Genomic DNA, 20404 nt, shown 5'->3' with positions numbered 1-20404 from the left:
GGACACTCCACAAATATCTCCTGCTGACCCCTGTAAAGAGCTGGAAGCATAGAAGTTGAGGGCCCCTGTGACCTTCGGAGCCATTGGCATGGGGTGCCATTACCCACACAGTTGGAGGTGATCTCAGGCCCAATCATCTGGCAAATGGGGGTCACAGTTTCCCTGGAGAGGTGGAGCCTCTTTCGACATTGCACGTCAGACATATTGAGGTAGCTGCATTGCTGCCTGTAAACCCTGGCAGCAGGATAGTGGTGTCTTCTGCAGCCCCTTCTGCCTTGGACTACCTGCTGGCCCTACACCCCCTGTGCCTGTGCCTCTCCTCCCATAGGTCGCTGCCTAGGAAGCTGCATAGGGACACCTGGGCTCCTCTCCCTTCAGCTCCTCTCTCCCTTCTCAGTGGAGGTGCCATGAGCAGATAGCACAATCTCCATTACCATGGTTACAGAAGGCGTCTAGTGCCTGGAAGGATCCACACAGTCAAAATCCTCCGGGGACCTTGGAGACACCAATGAGATTAAATGAAGCCTAGAAATGCTAAGACTGAAGCTCAGAACAGAGATCAAGCTGTCAAGTTCAAATAAGCAACCAGCAGCAAACTATCTCCTAAACTCCTCAGTATTCACACTGGCAATGCTGCTGACCCTTTTTATTCCACCCTTGGCTGGGGTTTCATTAAAGCTGGGATGCCCGTCTGCCCGATTTTGCCCATGCAATGAGCGCATAATTGCATGGGCAATGTAAAATCGGACCAATTGCCTTTTTAGTGGCCTTAAGTGGCCCTTAACTCATTGGCGGGTGCAGCTCCGATACCCGCACGCGCCTGCCATCCTGAAGATTACTCAAATGCAGGATGATGTCGGGACACTCACCCAATGTCATCTTGTGCTATTTCACGTCCCTTCGGGTCTGGCATGTGCCTCACCTGCGAGACATAAAATTTTGGCCTTAATGTTTCATTCTCTCTCCAAAGTGCGACTGTAGCGATCTGCATCATTTCTACAGCACTTGCTGTTACAGACAGCTCCTTCAGATTACACTACTGAGTAGCAGATAGTGAGACAACACTGAGGAGAGAGAAAAGGAAGAGAGCTGCATGGGACTCATTGTGCTATTCTTCTGCTGGTATTCAAGAGGAGTCATCAGCCATTTTAATGGTGGGAATGGGGAGCTATGCCCTGCCACCATGCGGTCATCCATTTATATGTTTTTATTCCCTGAAGGGAAAAGGACACAGTGAAGGAAGGCATCATGACCATTTTATTTATACTGGGCACTAACATGAAGGAACGAATGAATTTATACATTCATAGAATGGAATTGTTTCCTGCTCATGTTGGTGAGTGATTGCTTCAGAGTAACGTGAAAGCTATCAATATCATTGTGTATCTTGGGAAAGACAACAACCCCATAGACTGAATGGCCCTTTCTCTCTGCTGCCTGGCCATAATGCCAAAGGTAACAAAGTGGGTTGCTTGGTTCACAGGGTACCGGTGACCTGGCCTATGCAAGTCATTTCTGATCAATGATTAAGGTCACTGAGATTCCCTGCAGTTGCCTGAAAGGAACCTGAGCTGTAAATGTTAATAGCAGTGGCATGGGCACTTCATGGGCAGAGATGGAGCAATGTTTGCAAATGAGGTGCACCTTCAGATCTTTGTCCAGAAGGCCTCAGAAATGACCAATGGCAGCTATGGTGAGTCTAACACAGAGTTCCTCAGGGTGTCTTCACAGGGCCTGTACACTGGTAAATGGGGAGAGGAGCAATATCCATCCGGCCATCCTGCCTGGTTTCTTTACTCTCAAAACATTGCTGCTTTTGCTCCACAACAGTAATTATAGCATAGAGATATATGCCCAAGGGGAAAGCTGTACCTGTTCCTGAGTTAATCTGATTAAGGAGTGTGTGTTCCAAAGTTCTTCAGGTACAACAAGGCAAGAGGCTAAGTGAAGATGAGGTGTAGTTCTTAGGTGCAAAGTAAGTAAAAAGGGTTGAAAAGGGATATCCAGGAATCAGTAATCATCAAGCAAAGCTCTTCAAAGATTTCAGGCTCCTCACTTTCACATAGCTGAGGTGGCAGAAGAAGCTGGTGTGTCCCTTTTGTCCATAGCACCATGGGTGTTGGGTGCTGGTATGCAAATGTGCTCCATGAGGGCTTGGTGGGCAAAATGTAGGAAGGGTCAAAAAACCAAGCAAACTTGAGGTAGAAATTTAAGGGTGGCTTCCAGCCTTATTTCAAATCAATCCTCTGGGGACCCAGGACCTTAAGTACAAAAGAAACAGTGTAATGATCCATATTGTTATGACCAGGTTAGGAGGGATGGACTGACTCCTTTCTTTGTCTGACCCCTAGGTTGGCCTTAGCAGAGTTTAAATTTAAAAAGGTGATATTGCCAATTCAATATATATAACTGTGCATATCTTGGTGTATGAAATAAGCCATTCAGATTCCTTAAGTTGACAAGTAGAGTTAATTTTATAGCTAAAACTCCCTCAGGTAAAGACACATAAATCATTAACAAAAGGTTTAAAATGTACACATATGTCCATCAACCCACTAATAAAAAACCAGCACAAACACAACCCCCCAGCCCCTGCCAAAGCATGCAAAAAAAACTCTTCATAGTATCAGCTCTTAAAGCTTGGCCAAGTACCAAGTAAAATCAGAAAAGAAAAATATTCATGGATTGTCCAGATGCTTGTTTATAGCTGAAGGATCACTTTTCACAGTAGCTGCTGCTACTTGGGTTTCTTGATGAAGCAGTTGGTCTGCAGTCATGGCTGATGGATTCTGTTTTATTTTGGAGACAGTGGTGTTAACTTGGAACAAGAATAAAAATACCTGGAAAAACTCAGCAGGTCTAACAGCATCTGTGGAGAGGAACACAGCTAACGTTTCGAGTCGGTATGACTCTTTAACAGAAGTTCTGTTGAAGTCATATGGACTCAAAGCGTTAACGGTGTTTCTCTCCGCAGATGCTGTCAGACCTGTTGAGTTTTTCCAGATATTTTTATATTTGTTTTGGATTTCCAGCATCTGCAGTTTTTTGCTTTTATCATAGTGTTAATTTGGAATCCTCCTTTAAGAACTCTCAGTTTGCAGCAATGAAGTATTCTGGTGGGTTTTCAAATCACGAATAGCTCAGCTTTGATGAGAGACGTTTCAGAGAAAGAGAGGGGGTAAAGCTGTTGGTGGTACTTTTCCTCCGACTGTTAGTTTAAAATCCAGTATATATAACACCCAAGAACTGGGTCTCATGACCTCTCTCTAGTTTCAATCTGGGCTTATCATAGCCACTGTCTCTGAGAGCTCCATAGATTCTGTGTCTCCATAAAGCAGCTTGTACCTTTCGCAATGTAACATAGTAGACGCTGTAGGCTAGCGTCCTTTGCTGAAAAAGTTCAATATAATATATGTCTGGCTGGTTCATTATAAATTAATATTCTATATGACACATCTTCAAAACAACATACAGAATGATAACCTTTAAAAATATTTGAATTTATGGTGACTGGAAGGATCACGCTTCAAGATTGCAAATTTTAAGATATTTACTGTAGTAAACAAAAACTATTCAGTAGGCAGCTTATACACTAAACTACAGAAAAGATCCCCATGTAAATTTTAAAATGATTGAAAGTACCCCTCCATGGTTAGACTCTACTTTGTTCTTTGAGTAGACACTTCATTCTTCAGGTGCTAGTCCAAAGATCCTGCAGGCTTACTTCCTTTCTTTTCCTTTATCAGTTGAGCAACTCCCAATTCCAGAACTGACTTTCACAGTGAGGGAGGAATTGGAGATTCTTCTCTCTAGCTAGGTGGGTGAATCTTGCAGCCTTGTTTAAATACTCATGAACTCGGTCTCATAAACCAGAACAGTTTCCCACCCACCCCCCAACCAACAACCCCCCCACCCCACCGCCACGCCCCTCCCCCCCCCACACTACCACCCCGCCCCCCCCCCCACTCCACCCCACCCTCCGCCGATTTGAGTGATGACCCACATGGCCAGCATTTTATCTGCTTAAGGTGCAGAAGTAGCTCTCTCTCTCTTTCTAAATGGGTGTATTTCTTTTTCCTCTCAGCATTATAACACTTTCCATTGTTATTATAGGCCATGAAGGGCTTAGAGGTGGCATTGAGAGCATGAAGCTGGCACGTGGAGCATGGATGTAGCATTGAGAGTGGGTGGGTGAACGTGTGTCAAGGGTGAGGGCTGGAGGGCCAAACTGCTTTTAAAAGCCCAGAGAGCTGAGACGGGCCTTATAACCAGCCTGTCTCAGCACTTGCCCATCCCTGTGGCCACCTACAACCTGTTTCCAGGGTTGATGGGACTGACAGTCTCCCACCCTGCATCTCCAGAGCGAAGATTGAATGTAACAGAGACACTTAAATCAAGGCAGATTTGTCAAGTTGGGAAATCTCTTGATTTGAGCTACCCAGCACGATAACAAAAATCTGACCCCGTGTCTCTTTTAGTAACTCTGACAGGCGTCAGAACCTACTAAATGTGTTTCTTCAACAATCATTCAATCCATAGCAGTTTCATTCTTTGCAGTTACATGCATATTAAGACCTAAACCTACTGCACAGATGCTGTTGGAACTCCCTGTTCTTCATAATGTTAGTGTAAACACTATAAATGTTTATGTCTCTTCTGTGGCATCACTTAAACAGTAGAAATAGTGCTTACTTCCGAACACAAGATGATTTAATTTTGAAATGTTATTCTTATGTGGTGCAGTTACGCGTTATGTTGAATCTCTAACGTGTGGAACCATGTCATGGTGGCATACAGCTGAAAACCCCTCCCCATGGAGCTGTGTCACAGCTGGTGAGAGAAAAAAGAAACACAAACATTTCCAGATAAGGAAATTAGAGGGCAAATTATCCCGGGACGGTCCTGTTTGTCTCCTCCTTTCCAGTTTAGAGCAGTATTACTGGAGCTCTAGAAGCTGGCCAACACCACTTGTAGCTGATATTCTGAACTGAGAAGACCCGGGGAGGGAGGAAGAGGCAAATTAACCTCTAATCTTCACTGTGTTCTGAAGCAATCTCCAATGATACTTTAGAAAAGCAACTAATTGAAAGCGTCATAATATGTTTCAAATAGAGGAAATCTTTGTTTAACTGTTTTTAATAGAAGTGGAAACCAATGAACCCTGTCAGCAAGTTGACAACAAAATCTTAAATATGTTCCTGAAATACTCTTACAGCAAACTCATGTCAGTAAAATGGTTAACAAATCAATCTGCTTTCAGTGTGAGGCAAATGCATTATTTAGTCAAGCATGGTGCTGAACACATTTGCCAATGAGTTAGTACTAGAGCTTACAGGTTTTCATCTGCCAAAATCAGTATTTTGATCTGTACACCATCACTACAAAGGGTGGTAAATCGAAGGAGTATTTTTTCAACATTCCTGATTTTCTAATTCATTTTTTATGTGGTAACTTGTTGCTGCACTTTCCTTCCCGTTTTATTTTGAGAACCTTATAAAACCAATCACAAGCTCCTTGATGACTCAGTGAAGATAGCTTAATTGAACCAGGCCACCCAGAAGTTTAGCTCTTGCTTTGTGTGGAGCCAAATGATCTCAATCAGGGTGACGGTAAAGTATGCGGTCCCCCTGAATTAGCGAGATTAAAATCATCTAATTGGTTTCTGTTCCTGATCACTGTTACAGACCCCAGAAGAAAAAGAAAAAAACTTACCTTTTAAAAAGTGATGGTCAGGCCCTTGGAGTTGGGAGCGACAGTCCCCGACAGGCCTCAGTGGCTGCACACGCGCAGATCGTCCTGTTTTGCGATCTTCGGCTTCTGCGCATGTGCCGGCCGGAGAATGGCTGCACATGCGCAGTTGGGGCATATTCACATCTTCAGGCCAGTAGGTGGCCCTGTGTGCGTGCACGATTTGTTCTTTCTCTCTTTTTTATGTATTAAAGCTAGCCCTGCACCTGCACAGCAAGGCAAACAAAATCAAAAGTGAAACAGAGTTAAAAGGGGGTCAGGTGACTCAGAAGAGAATTCTATTCTGCAGAACGTGCCAGAAAAAGCTGGACATGAGAGTGGAAGCTGCAGGGAGCAAGTCCTAAAGGAAAGACGTAAGTTCCAAAAATCAGCGAGTGGATCAGAGAAGTCCCAGGAAGACAGTCAAGCCAAGGAACAAGGACAGGAATCTGAAACAGGTCCTGTTCAGTGGAATTGAAAATAAGGAGCAGAAAAAAGGGCTCCAAGTTAAAAAGACGGAGCTGCAGGAAGCGGACCTAAAGCAAAGTAGGCTTGCAAGAAGCCAGAAGATCTAAGGAGACTGCCAAAGGTTGGTGACTCCTTACTACAGGCCTATGAAGCATTGATGTCTGTTGTCACAGCTGAGTATCTGAGAGGGTGCATGGAAGGCAAAGATTGAATGCACATGGCAATCCAGGGGAGAAGAACATCAGAAGGAGAGATTGAAATATTGGAGGTGGATCTTTTTTGAAGACATCTGAAAGAAAGCATTGTTTGGGAAAAGATCCCAAGGCAAGTTCTTCAAGATTGGAGATTGGAAACCCTTGTATGAAAGACGGAGTGTCTGTGAGACCAGTTGGCTCACAGTGTAACTAGCGTCTGGGGGTGAGTTCATGAGAGACCCACAAAAGTTGCTTTGGTAGCATCTGTCAGTTGATCTTGGATTGTGGTGTGTCCGACCATTGTTCGCCTATTAGTACATGCCCTGTATACTTATTGTGAACATTAGAGTATAAAATAGATTTTGTAACTTGTGTTATCCTTATGAATCTATATATATCTGTAAAGATATATTTGTGGGTAAAGGAGTAGTGTCATATAACTCTTTATTTTTGTTTAATAAAATTATTTTTAATTAAAAGTTCATCAGCAGACTCCTGTGAATGTGTTCAGTAACCGTTCTCCACCTTTTTAAACAAAAAATAAAAGTTAGGATCTATCAAGCCAGGTTCCACCCAGGGACCTGACTTGTTCAGTAGTAATGACAGCTGGGATCATAACATCATTAAAAGAAAAATACATGCCTGGACATCAGGTGAGAGTAGAACTGGATTAATCTGTTATGCTGCTGATGTTGAATATTCAGCCAACTCAAAGCCATGAGGATTGCTACTTGAACAATGAACTGGAGGGAACTGAAGCATTACACATAAGCCATCCAGCTCATTTGATCATCTTCTGGGTCTTTGTTCTGTTTTAGCTCCACCCTGAATAGAAATAAACTGAATGTTAGGTGGTTCTTTTTTTCCCAGCCCCTGGAATGCAGTTCTCGCTGATGAGATGGGTGCTGGTTCTCTTTATGTCTTTAAAAAGTAGCCGGACAGATTTTTGACTGAGGCAGACTATGTACCAAAAAATCATAAGTCTATTCTTTACGAATAGGTTTAAAATTTTATTTCACAATGCACAGAGAGGATGTTCTCCCCATAGTGTTTTTAAAGCATTCCACACCCCCCAACCAAACCCCACCCAATTTTTAACCAGCACCTCCACAATTGCATTCATACAAGATCTGCTTATTGCACTGACTGCTGTTTTATTTTGTGGGTGTAGCAGACCTTTCTTAAATATTTCCTCCCAATAGTAATTTAGAAAAGTTTTACCCGCAAAATATGTTGTATCATTGTGTACCAAACACAATTACAATTTGTATTACGTTCATTAAAATCTACTCTATGTGTCTATAAATCATCCCTGAATCTTTGAATATAGAGATGTAAAAATGTGAAATCTCGGTGCATTAACTCATTCCATGCAAAATTACTTCTCAAATCCATTCTCTGAAATCTACAGCCTAGAAATTAATTGCTACCAGGCCAACTTTACATGAGATATAGCATCATACAATCATAGAATCATTACAGCACAAAAGAAGGCCATTCAGCCTATTGTGTCTCTGTTGGCTCCCTTAGGGAACAAATCATGTACTGTCACTCCCCCACTCTCTTCCCACATCCCTGCACATTCCTCCTTTTCAGATATTTAGAAAATGCAGAACATGTGGAAAAACTTACGGCACAGAAGGAGGCCACTCTGCCCATCCTGCCTGTGCCAGCTGAAAAACAAACCACCCAGCCTAATCCCATTTTCCAGCATTTGGCCTGTAGCCCTGGAGGTTATAGGACTTCAGGTGCATATCCAGACGCCTTTTAAATGAGTTGATGGCTTCTGCCTCTACTACCCTTTCAGGCAGTGAGTTCCAGACCCCTACCACCCTTTGGTTGAAAAATCTTTCCTCATCTCCCCTCTAATCCTTTTACCAATCACTTGAAATCTATGCCCCCTAGTTACTGACCTCTCTTCTAAGGGAAATAGGTTCTTCCCATCCAGTCTATCCAGGCCCCTCATAACCTTGTACATCTCCATTGATTCTCCCCCCAGCCTCCTTTGTTCCAAGGAGAACAACCCCATAACTGCAACTTTCCATCCTGGCAACATCCTCTTATATCTGCTCTTTACCCTCGATAGTGCAATTACATTCTTCCTGTAATGAAGTGACCAAGACTGCATATAGTACTTAAGATGTGGCCTAACTGGTGCTTTATATAGCATCAGCATAACCTTCCTGCTCTTATATTCTATGCTTTGGCTAATAAAGGAAATCATCCCATATTTCTTCTTAAGCACCTTATCAACCTGTCCTGCTACCTTCAGGGATCTGTTGACATGCTCTCCAAGGTCACTCAATTCCTCCACAGCTCTCAGTATCCTCCCACTTATAGCGTATTCCTTTGCTTTGCTTGACCTCCCCAAGTGCATCACCTCACACTTCTCTGGGTTGGCCCATCAACTGTTACCTTTTGTTTCCTGCCACTAAGCCAATTTTATATTCAGCTTGCTACATTTCCCTGGATCCCATGGGCTTTTTTTTTGACCAGTCTGCTATGTCAACCGTTGCCACAAGCCTTGCTAAAATCCACGTAGACGGCATCAACTGCACTACTCTCATCAATCCTCCTAGTTACTTCCTCAAAATATTTAATCAAGTTAGTTAGACATGATCTTCCCTTAACATATCCATGCTGACTATCCTTGATTACTTTGTGCCTTTCTGAGTGACAATTTATCCTTTCTTTCAGAATTAATTCCAATAATTTGCTCACTGCCAGGGTTCGAATGACTGGCCTGGAATTAACCCTTCGCACCATTTTTAAACAAAGGTACACATTTGCAGTCCTTCAATCATCCGGCACTACACCTGCAACCGATGAGGAGTGCAAGAAGGTGGTCAGAGCAGCAACTATTTCTTCCCTGGCTCCCTTTTACAGCCTGTGGTACAGTTCATCCAGCCCTGGTGATTTATCCACTTACAAGGAAGCTAATCCGATTTATATTTCCTCTCTCCCTTTGTTTACCGAATCCAATATTTTATACTCCTCCTCCTTAACTACAATGTCTGTATTGCCCCCCTCTTTTGTGAAGACAGACACAAAGTATTCATTAAGAACCATACCCTCACCTTATGCCTCGACACATAGATTACCTTTCTGATCTTTTATGGGCTCTTCTCTTTCCTTAGTTGTCCACTTACTCTTAAAATATTGATAAACATCTTTGGGTTCTCCTTGATTTTGCTTGCCTATATTCTTTCATGCTCTCTTTATGCTTTCCTGATTTCCTTTTTGATTTCACCGCTGCACATTCTGTGCCCCTCTCAGTCTTTTGTAGAACTGAGTTCTCGGTGTTTGACATAAGCTTTCCATTTCTGCCTTAACTTACCCTGTAGGCTCCTAGACATCCAAGGGGCTCTAGTTTTGGCCATCTCGCCCTTTCTCTGTGTGGGAACATGTTAACTCTGAACCCCTTGAGACCCCTTTGAATGTCTCCCACTGTTCTAACATTGATTCACATTCAAGTAGCTGTTTCCAGTCCACTTTTGCGAAATCATTCCTCAGCTTAGTAAAATTGGCCTTACCCCAATTTTGAAATTGAACTCCTTTTTTATCTATATCCATTGTGATGCTTATAATCCCCCCATAAAGTGCACTCTTGCCATATTAGTAATCTCGCCTGTATAAGTGTCCAGGGCCCACACTTGTAATTGGCATTAGACCCTTTGCGTTTGTAAATTAGGGGCTTGCATATTCTTGAGACCCCCCTTTCCAAAATTCATTACCACAGTATGTACGGTGCAGTCAGTATTCTTCGACAGCCAAAGCAGCACTTCTCAAAGGGATCTCTGGAGTCTACCTCCTTCCAGGTTAGTTTTAAATGTTTACTTACCATGCTGTGGAGATGTGCTCATCCTGGCTCAATGTTAAATTCATGGGCCACTGTCGGCTGTCAGTTCGCACCGCCCCCTCCCCTCACACACTTTCTTCTCAGCCACAGACTCGGCTTAACTGAGTCTTATGATCTTTGTTCTTCCCAATTTTAAGCCCTCAATGCTAAATTCAGCAAACATTGTACGAAGGAAAGTTAAATGAGAAAAGCGACCCAGGATATAAAGCACTGCTTGTTCAGTTTTTACTGGAGGCCATCAAAGAACAAGTAAGTTTCTGAATTTTTAATTGCTTCAATGTGGAGTCAGGAGAAGCAGGAGGACTTCTTCAGTCTCCACAGGAGTACCCATGCCCGTGAGCACTCCTTCCTCCTGTTTGCCTCCCTATCTCAAAGACTTGTGAGCCAAGTGATTTTGCAAAGGACAAGTATAATAACTTGATGAAGCAGCAGGTTTGGTGAAGAAAAGGCTAAACTTTATTTAGGAGACATATAGAGGTACTTGCACACTAGACGCGATCGCTCTGTCTGAAGCCCCACCCACAGGATTACCCGCACAATAAGCTTATTGGTTGAAGCCTCCATAATTGGATCACAGTATGAATGATTGACAGGAGGGAGGGACAATATATCTAGTTAGCACACCAAGGTTTTATGGAAACAAGGCCCAAGGTCAAACAACCCTCCGGCCTCTGCCTTGGGTGTGCATTCCAAACATGCCACCAATTTGTCCCAGCTCTTATGTGGAAATATTATCTCCTCCTATAAGTTTTCTGCACTGTTATAAAGCAGCAGATCCTCCTAATCATGGAAGATCCACAAGTACTAGAAAAAGTATCGACATTTATTTTACTTCAGTAAACACAAGCTGCACTTCTAACAATTTACACCATTGGAAAAAAATACCTTGGTTAATTGCAGTAAAAAGTCTGACATTTCCTTGGCAGTAAATTCAGTCTTTGTCTCTCAATTTCTTGGAGACTATCCCCTCTGTTCTTTAATTAACTGTCCACAAAGTCATTATCTGGAAGACCAGTATTTGCAAAATCCAAGTACTCAAAGTCAATATGTAATAAATATGAATCAGGATTTAATAAATCTCTAGCACTGAAAATGAGTGAATTAATGGAAGGGTTTATTAAATTGAAGAATTAAAAATAAGACTTCATAGAACAAAAATTCAACAAAAAAAATCTTTAGTAAAGCTAAATAAAGAAAATGCAGATTTAATATAGGCGGGCTTTAAATATGCAGTGTAGATTTTGAAGGTGAAGTGATTTGATTAAATAAATCTAGACTGTACAAGAAATTAACATACTACTTATTGGGTCCCACTCAGTACTAACTCTGCAAACAGGCCTATTCCTGCTCCTCCTGGGCCCAAACCTAGCTTTATGGTGTATCTTCTGCTTTATCACTTAATAAAACTTCTCACAGGTTTGTTGATAACAAATTCAATTCTGGACCCCAAGTTAAGGACACAGGGACATAGGAACAGGAATAGGCTATTAGGCCTTTCAAGCCTGCTCCACCATTCAATTAGATCATGACTGATTTGTGTAGTAATTGTATCTTAACTCCATCCTCCTGCCTTAGTTCCACATCCCTTAACATGCTCCCTACCAAAAACCTATTAACAACAGTTAAAAGGGTCTACAGCCTAAACCAGGTGGGATGCTAGAGCCACCCAGCAGTATGCCCCTCAAAGACAGTTACAGTGTAAACAGGGCAGTAAGTTGTTTTGGGGCCATTGCCACTCCATTTACACTGGACAGCCCGAGTTAAAATCTAGCCTGTTTTAGTATTCAGATACCAGAGATCGCAACCTTTGAAGCTTCCAAAATGGGAGTTGACTTATACACTGAGTATACAATGTGAACCACAAGTGTGGATATGGGTAGTTGTCATTTTGAAATATGAGAAAAGAAAAAGAACACCGGTAATTCATATTAAATTAATGTGACATGGTTTACTGAATGAATTAAGTGTACAAAAATACCTTTAACCACAATTAAAACATTTTAAAACCATCAGATTCATTGTGTTATGGACAGGAGGGGAATTATTTTAAACAGCCATGTTTCCTCCTCTCATGACCTGTCCGTAAACAGAAATGTGCTTTTGATTTCTGATTTCTCCCTTTATAGGTGGTGGCGAGTTTTCTCCAACCCTTCAGTTTTGAGTGATCCAATCCTATATTAGTAACCCGTCAGAAAACTCGAGATAAGGTAAAATAAGAAGGTTTGTTTATTTAACACACACACAAAATACAGGAAGGGGTTTCACAATGTCTGCCCCTTTTGCACTCATACGTTAAAAGAAGGATAAGAGGAAGAAAGGGGTATTGGGCAATGCCACAATAAAAAGAAAAGTTATGGTTTCACGTGAGTCCAGAATCTAGAATCAAAAGTCCAGTGGCGTATTCCATTAGAGGCTAGCAGACTGAAACTGTTGCAGGGTGATCCAGAAGCAAGGGCTTCCACGATGTGAGAAGGTATGGAGAAATGAAGGAGTCTTATTGGCACTGATACAGGAGTTCCAACATTCCAGTAGTTCACAGTGTTGATGAGGGCCAGGAAATTTACGTGGATAGAGCTCTTTCTGCTGTTACCTGTTAGATGGTAAAATGGTAGACTGCCTGGGTTCAGTTCTACACGGCAATATTATAGGCTCTAGCAGCTTGGGGGAGGTCATGTGACAGAACTCCCACATATTCTCCTGGATGTTGGAAAAATGATGTATTTTCCCCAGTCTGGACTCTTGAAGTGTTTATTAGAAGACTCAGTATCCCTTTTTATCTTTGCAGACATACTGTCTCTGTTGACCGGAGCTCTGCCTTAGAAATGTAAAGGGTGTTGCTGCATTTCTTTGGAGGTTGATTTTCTGCAGTCACAGAGGGCATTAGCGCCTCTTTAAAGATAACAAGGTCCCGGCTGGTTTTCTGAAGGCTAGAAATGCATTTGGTATGACTCAAGGCTAGTCAGGGTAAAGGTTTAGTCCAATTTAAAAATAAGAATAATTTTATAGAATAGCTAGGTTGATCTATAGGTTTTTCTTCCTGTCTTCTGGCTGGGTCAACTGCCTTTAGCATACACAGTAAAGAGTTCATCAAATTCATTCTGAGTCACTTTAGCTATGGCATCATTCTTAGGTCCCATTCTGCATCAAATTTGACACTTTTGCTTTCAGAATCACTGCTCCATCCAAATCAGAATCCTCAGAATCATCTTCCTCTCCATTAATTGAACTGGATATTTCACACTTTTTGAATGATCAGATGAAACTTCGTGCACTAATTGCATCCTATGATTTGATAATGAAACCACACAAAACATCAAGTGGGGCAGAATGCATATTTCCGCTCTTTGTGAAGGCTTTTCCTCTGTGAACCAATGCATCTATTACATTTGGCCTGAACATGATCCTTAAATGGTCCCTGCTCTCATGGCACATTTGGTCTTGTGTATCTTTGTCAGGGTGGATTCCTTTTTCTTCTATTCTCGCATCAGTTTTTCACTAACACTGGATTTCCTCAGTACAGCACAGTTAATTGATGAGTTAGCAAATGTTATAACTTTCAGCTTGAAATCAGCTTTGTACTTCATTCTTTTTGCTGAAGGACCCAGTTCCATTCATCACTTGCCATGCCATGCACAGTCTTCTATGTGTGGGTTTCTTAAATTCTCATGCATCTTTTTGAAACACCACCTGTAATGCCTGATTGATTCCATGTGGCAACTTACAGAATAGGGTAATCAAAACATCCATTTTGGGATGAAAAATTGAGGCCTACTACGAATGCGAGTATAGCATTTCATATGCTGAAAAGGAGATCAAATTATCTACCAAGTATATGCAAATGTATGACTTTTGGTGCTGAAAAAATTGGATTGTCTTATACGTCAGGTTGACATATCCACTGTGATCAATGGTATTTAAACACAAATATTCATATGCAAGTAAAAATCAGTTTGAAGATGAATCCAACAAAATCTTAATTGTCAATACTTGTGCACAACCACAGCATAGGCATTTTTTCGTGTGCCTGCATGACATTATAATGTTAAGGTGCTTGACAGAGCAAGGATTAATGTGGGACTGGAGAAAGGAACCGCCCATGGTATGATGTATGGAGTCACATGGTAATAAACTTGGAGAGCAGTCTCGAAAGAACCTGCATGGCAGCAGCACCATGCATGGCAGTAACTGGAATCTCTATGTAGTTAAGGATTACTAATAAACGGTTCATGTTTAAACATACAAGTCTCAAGGTCTCATCGATGAGATGCCAGATGAACCTATAGCATAACATGGTGATCAGCGGTGTTATGAAAAGTGACATTTAAATGATGAACCCAGAAGAGAATACCAAGATATGAAAAACTCTGAAGCCTGACCAGAGAGACTTGAAGCCTAAGAAGAAAAATTAAAGAAACAGTTGAAGAAGCTTAGCTGCAGCCTTGGAATTTAAGGAATCCACCAGAATGAGTGGTGGTCCATTGCAAGACCCGGAGTGATGCAGAGTGAAGGAACCTGGCCAGATCACAAAATGGGTGAGCAAAATTACAAAAAAAAAATCTGTACTTGCATTGAAGAATAGGTGGCAGCCCCAGGGCGCAAAAGATTGCAGAAGCTGGAAGAGAGATATAAGTAAAAAAAAAACTAAAAGTGCAGGTAGACGAAACACTGCAGAGTAAAGAAGAATCTTCACAGCAAACAGAGCAAAGAGAAAGATGTGATGCAGCTTTAAATTTGTATTTTAAAGGCCAATCGGCGAACAGCTGAACAGTTTAATAGAAACAGGCCCCGATCGGAATGTGATCTCGCCAATTGTCCCAGCGTGTGGGACATTCAAAGAAGAAAGGAAGAAAACCAGCAGAGTTCAAAGGAAGAAAATGGTGCAGTTTTTTTTTTTAAAGAAAATAAGTATTAAAAGTTTAGAAAGCTTAAAGAAAATGAAGCGACCACTGGGGAACCCTGCTAAAATTGGATAAGCACAGGAAACTCACAGAGGAAAAACCAACAAGCTACAGACAGCCTTGGTGAAAGAAACAGTTACTGTCGAAAGGGGCAATGACATTTAAAGCTGCAGCTACTACTACAAAAGTAAAAAGCCATGGACAGAAAATTAGAAGAGCCAGATCTATTTTGGGTAAAGAAATGGCTTAATCAAACCCAAGAGTGGGAGTGTTCGAGAAGAGAATTTTTAGTTTACAGGAGAATTACAGGTTAAGTAAGGAATCAGAAGAAGTACAAGTTGACAAGTTTTTATTTGTGTTTGGTTCATTTATGGGTGAAGTATTCCACAGCCAACATATACATCAATACTTGACAACATTTAGTGAGATATTAAAAGGCTTTGACAGATATTTTAAATTCCAAGTTTTAGAGAACATAGACCATAGAAGAAGGCCTAGCACATTCCCAATAAAGTGTCGTAGGCAACAAGGGATCCCAGAAGAGGGCAAAAAAAGACCACAGAGCAAGGGAGAAAAAGACCCCAGAGCAAAGGAGACAATATTCCAATAAACCACAAGATGGTTGCCAACTATGTTAGTGCAATGAAATACACAAGCCAAAGAATTCAGTGCAGAAGAAGGAAATGGCTGAGAAGCAGCCGACAGGCTTAAAGATCGAGTTCTTTGAAAATGCTGAAACAGTACCCAAACTACAGCAGGTGGCAGTGCAGAGTGAGAAGATGACTGTATGACTGTGAATGAAGGAAAGCTATCTGAGATAACTCAAAAGAGCTTAAAGTAAATGAAACTGTTCTATAGAAAAATGGCTACATCAGAGCTGAACTGGAACAACTGAAGCACAAGATTCAAGCTGAGTATACACTTTTGAAAATGTAAGGTAAATTCTGAAGTTTTCAATGAACCAACAAATTTCAGGGACAACAAAAAGATATCAGGAGGAAATAGTGACCATCAATTCCACAGCAGGCAGATCAATGCAGGAGTTTGGGAAAACTCAACCAGATGTACAGCCAGGCAAAACAGCAAGCAGAAAAGGCACACAAAGACACCTTGAACATTCAAAATGTAGCCATGGAAAAACTTGAGGAGCTAAAAAGGACATTAAACATTACTTTAGAAAAAATGGCATTGGAACCATCAGTAGCACAAAACAATGCACTGAAGCCCATAGTGAGTTAGCAATAGATCAACAAGAAAATAAACAGTTGAAAGAACAGTTGAGTGTCCTTCAAGATGAAATGCCAAAGAAATGTGTAACCATTCAGCAACATGAAGAAATAAATACTATCTTAAACAATAGAATGGAGGTACAGCAGAAGAAACTCAAGGACACTCTTCTGAATTACAGGAAAAGTTAAGATGAAGCAAGCAAGCTTCACAAAAAAGAGGAAAACCTGTTGAAGAATCTTCACATGTTACAAGGATCATCTAGGATAAAGTTTGTTCCTCTGGAAAATTATGAAGAGAAGCAAAATGCTTTTAACATCACTGAATCAACTGGCAAAGAAAACTCAGCAATGTTTCATATTCTAGGAGGAAGCTGAAAGCTACAAGAAAAATACCGAAGAGCTGAAGAACCAGCTGAATGAAAACAAGGAGACATTGAATGGAAAAGCCATAGGACTTTCCAAGCTGCGAGCGGATAATGAAGCCATAAGTAGTACAATTACAGAACTGAAACAAGTTAAGACTTTGCCGGATATAGACCTGAGCAACAGTGAAATCAAAATGATGGACAAGGACAATGTTCTGCTACAAACAGAGAATGTAAATTCATAAATAAGATCAGAAAATGTAAATCCGACACTGAAGCGCAAGGAACTAGAAGAAGACAAAGCACTGGATGTATCAGATGCACTTAGGACTATTGAGTTGTTGAAAAATGGGGTGGCTGAAAGGTAGAGGTTCTCACAAAAGAATGTGAAGAGTCTCAGATCTAACAGAAGTAAAATTGGAGAATGTGAGATTGAAGGACAGTACACACGAATCAGACTCTGCTAAGGAAAAACTGGTCAATGTAGAGAACCAACTTTCAAGTAAAGAAGATGAGTTTGATGAAACGTTGGAACTTCACTGTGAAAAGAGCAATGAAATTCTTGAACTTCGATCCAACCTGAAGAACATGAACAATCAGGTGCGCAGTGTGGAACCAAAAATCCAGACTTTAAAAGCAGAAAAGGAAAATCCTAAGAAACAGATTGATGATCTAGTGAGCGAATTGGGAGAAACTAAGGACAATCAGTGACCATGGAAGAAAGACTCCAAAAGGAACTGAGTGCCCAGGTGAAGTTGTTAAGTTTGTATGAGGATCTCACGAATAACGCTGAGACAAAAAAAACTCAACTTATCAGAGTAGTTGCTGAATTGAACAAAGATTAATAGGCCTGAATTTTGGCAGTTTGCCAGCTTGTGCTTGATTGGAGGGCAAGGGAGCAGTCAGGAAATGTGTCCCCGACTGCAATTGGCCCCCGACCACGATTTCATGCTGGCTGGCCAATTAATGGCTCTGAAAAGCTCAGCACTGCCGAGGAGGGGGCGAGAAGAAGGCAGGTGATGACGTTTCTGTGGGCGTGGGTGGGGGCAGTGAGAAAGCTCCCTGAAGGCAGACAGCTCCCTCAGAGAGCTGCAGCTCAGAAAATGATCAAATAAGAGGTTTAAAAAGCTGTAAAAAAAAATTTCCCTGCATCACAATCAAGCACCTGAAAATATAGCTGGTTAAAAATGCTGTCCACAGATATTTATTTTTATTTTATTTCCTAACATAAATTTCATCCTGCCCTGGGATGAGGTTTGATGAAAAATGTAAATGCAACCTGGCCGATTTGCTCATCCGCCAACCATAACGTTGGATGGGCCACAAAAAAATCAGAGACAATGGGGGCATTAATGGGCTTATTTGCCCTCTTAATTGTCAGCAGGCATGGTTCTGACTCTTGTTAACATCCGCCGAGTAAAATATCATGCGAGTGCGCGATGACATCAGGACGCTCGCCCAACATCTTCTTGTGCGATTTTACGCTGGATTGTGTTAGGCATGCACCCTCCTGCAGGATGTATAATTCTACCCATAAGCTTGCAAAACAATTTGAAAATAAAACAGCAAGCAAATGTTTGCCTGAACTTGTGAAACAAGTAAAAATGAAGGTTCCATTTGTGAAATATCAATTTCCAGAAAGAACATGGCAGACACCACGGAAAAAGAAAAATTGAACCCGTTCTAGAAATGAACAGAGTGCGCATTCCCTTTAGAAGGAACAGGACAAACCCACAATATCTGAAAAAAAGCACACACGTTGTTAATAAAGAGAAACACAACTCAAAGGGGTGCAAAAAGCGAATCAAATGGAGATAACCAAGTACCAGAAACATGGAGTACTACTACCATTCCTCTTCTTGTGAAAGACCAAGATATGGAAGAACTGTTAAGCCTCCAGACCATCTGAATTCATAAAGTCAGAGACTTGAGGTGCAGGAGAAGGGATAGCAAGTAAAAATTGTATTATGAATAGCTATACAGGAGGAAGGTTTTCTTTTGAGAAGAAGCACAGATATTGTATTTACCTGCATTCCATTGAAATGTAAAGGTGTTCAGCAGAGCAAGGGTAAACATGGATCCGGAGAATAGCACTGTCCACAGTATGATGTATAGAGTGACATGGTAATAGACTCAGAGAACAGTCTAGAGAGAGACTGCATGACAGCAATACCCTGCATGGCAGTAACTGGGATCTGTACATAATTAAGGATTACTAATAAATGGCTCATGTTTAAACATACAAGTCTCAAGATCTCATCAATGAGACACCAAATGCACCCATAATGTAACAGGTGTATTGCAAAAATTTGCATTTTATACCAAATAACATTTGCTCAGTTAATGTTCAGTTTTGCTTTTTGACAAACCTACTAAATAGGATCTTTTGTTAATGTCAGTGCACAGTCCTTTGGTTACACTTTAGTACTTAAACATTTATGAACTGAATCTAACATCAATATATTTCATGAAGAAGTACACTTTGTTCTATTTGGCTTGAATGGTCATGGTCAATGGATCTCAAAAAGCAATGTAATTACATTTTTTGTAAATGCATATGTATAGACCATAGCCAATGTTTGAATGAAATAAATGTTCCATATTGTTTTGCAGCTTTGGAAGTTACATATTTTTCCCAATTGCTCCTGTAAATGCATCAGTAATATGGGCCATATGTTAAATTGTCTCTCTCTTTTACAGTGTTGAGTGAAACAGATCACACCCAGATGTGGGGTTTGGGTACAACCTTGAAGCTTTTTCATTCAAGGCAGAAATGCCACCCTCGTATCAACGTTGGCCTTTCCAGATAAAAACTAACAGTTCCTCGAGTGGATCCAATAGACGCTCTCTAACATTCCCACACAGAGTGCAGAAGCAAAATGGAACATACTGCGAGACACCATCGACAATAATGCACTCTCAGCATGTGGGTCGCAACAGTGGAAAAATGTTGACTGATTCGAGGCTAACATCACTGTGTTGGATCCTGTCATTGAAGCCAAGCAGTCTGCCCTCTTTGATTACCAGAGAGATCCAAACGAGAAAGCTCTGAATCCACTAACTGCTCGAAGTAAAGTAGAACAAACTGTTTGACCCCACTACAAACTTAGTTGGTTTAAGCCCGTCAGACCTGGGCTAACTCCTGAATTGGTATTAATGATCTCCGGTGGAAGGCATCCATGTTAAATATTAGGAGAAGATAGGACAACGCTCAATTATGATACTTCTGTCATCAAATAACCTGCCAATATTTACTATGCAGATTATGAAAAATAGCTACTTGGACAAGGTACTAGGGGCTTGCTGGCACCTGAGTAACTTAGCATGAGTAGCACCATCAGGAGATGAGGTGATTTTTTAAAATAATAAGTGGACAAGTATGTAATCTGTACCTCGACTATCAGTTCTGCACCCAAATTCTTTTTGAGGCACTTTCATTTCTTCACTTCCCCCAGCCAAACAATTAGAATTAGTGGATTTAAGGTCATGGGAGGCGGTAGTGGCATCAGCAGCGACAGCAGCAGTGCTGTGCCATGTAGCTCAACTGGCTGGATGGCTAGCATGCGGTTCAGAATAACATCAGCAGTGCAGGGCTCCATCCCCCATTCCAAGGAGGTAGACCTGGGGCCTCCCTCTTTGCCCTACCCCATGGTAAAACTACAGC

The sequence above is a fragment of the Carcharodon carcharias genome, chromosome 1 (assembly GCF_017639515.1).
Source record: "Carcharodon carcharias isolate sCarCar2 chromosome 1, sCarCar2.pri, whole genome shotgun sequence".
Lineage (NCBI taxonomy): Eukaryota > Metazoa > Chordata > Chondrichthyes > Lamniformes > Lamnidae > Carcharodon > Carcharodon carcharias.
Note: the sequence above shows the minus strand (reverse complement) of the source record.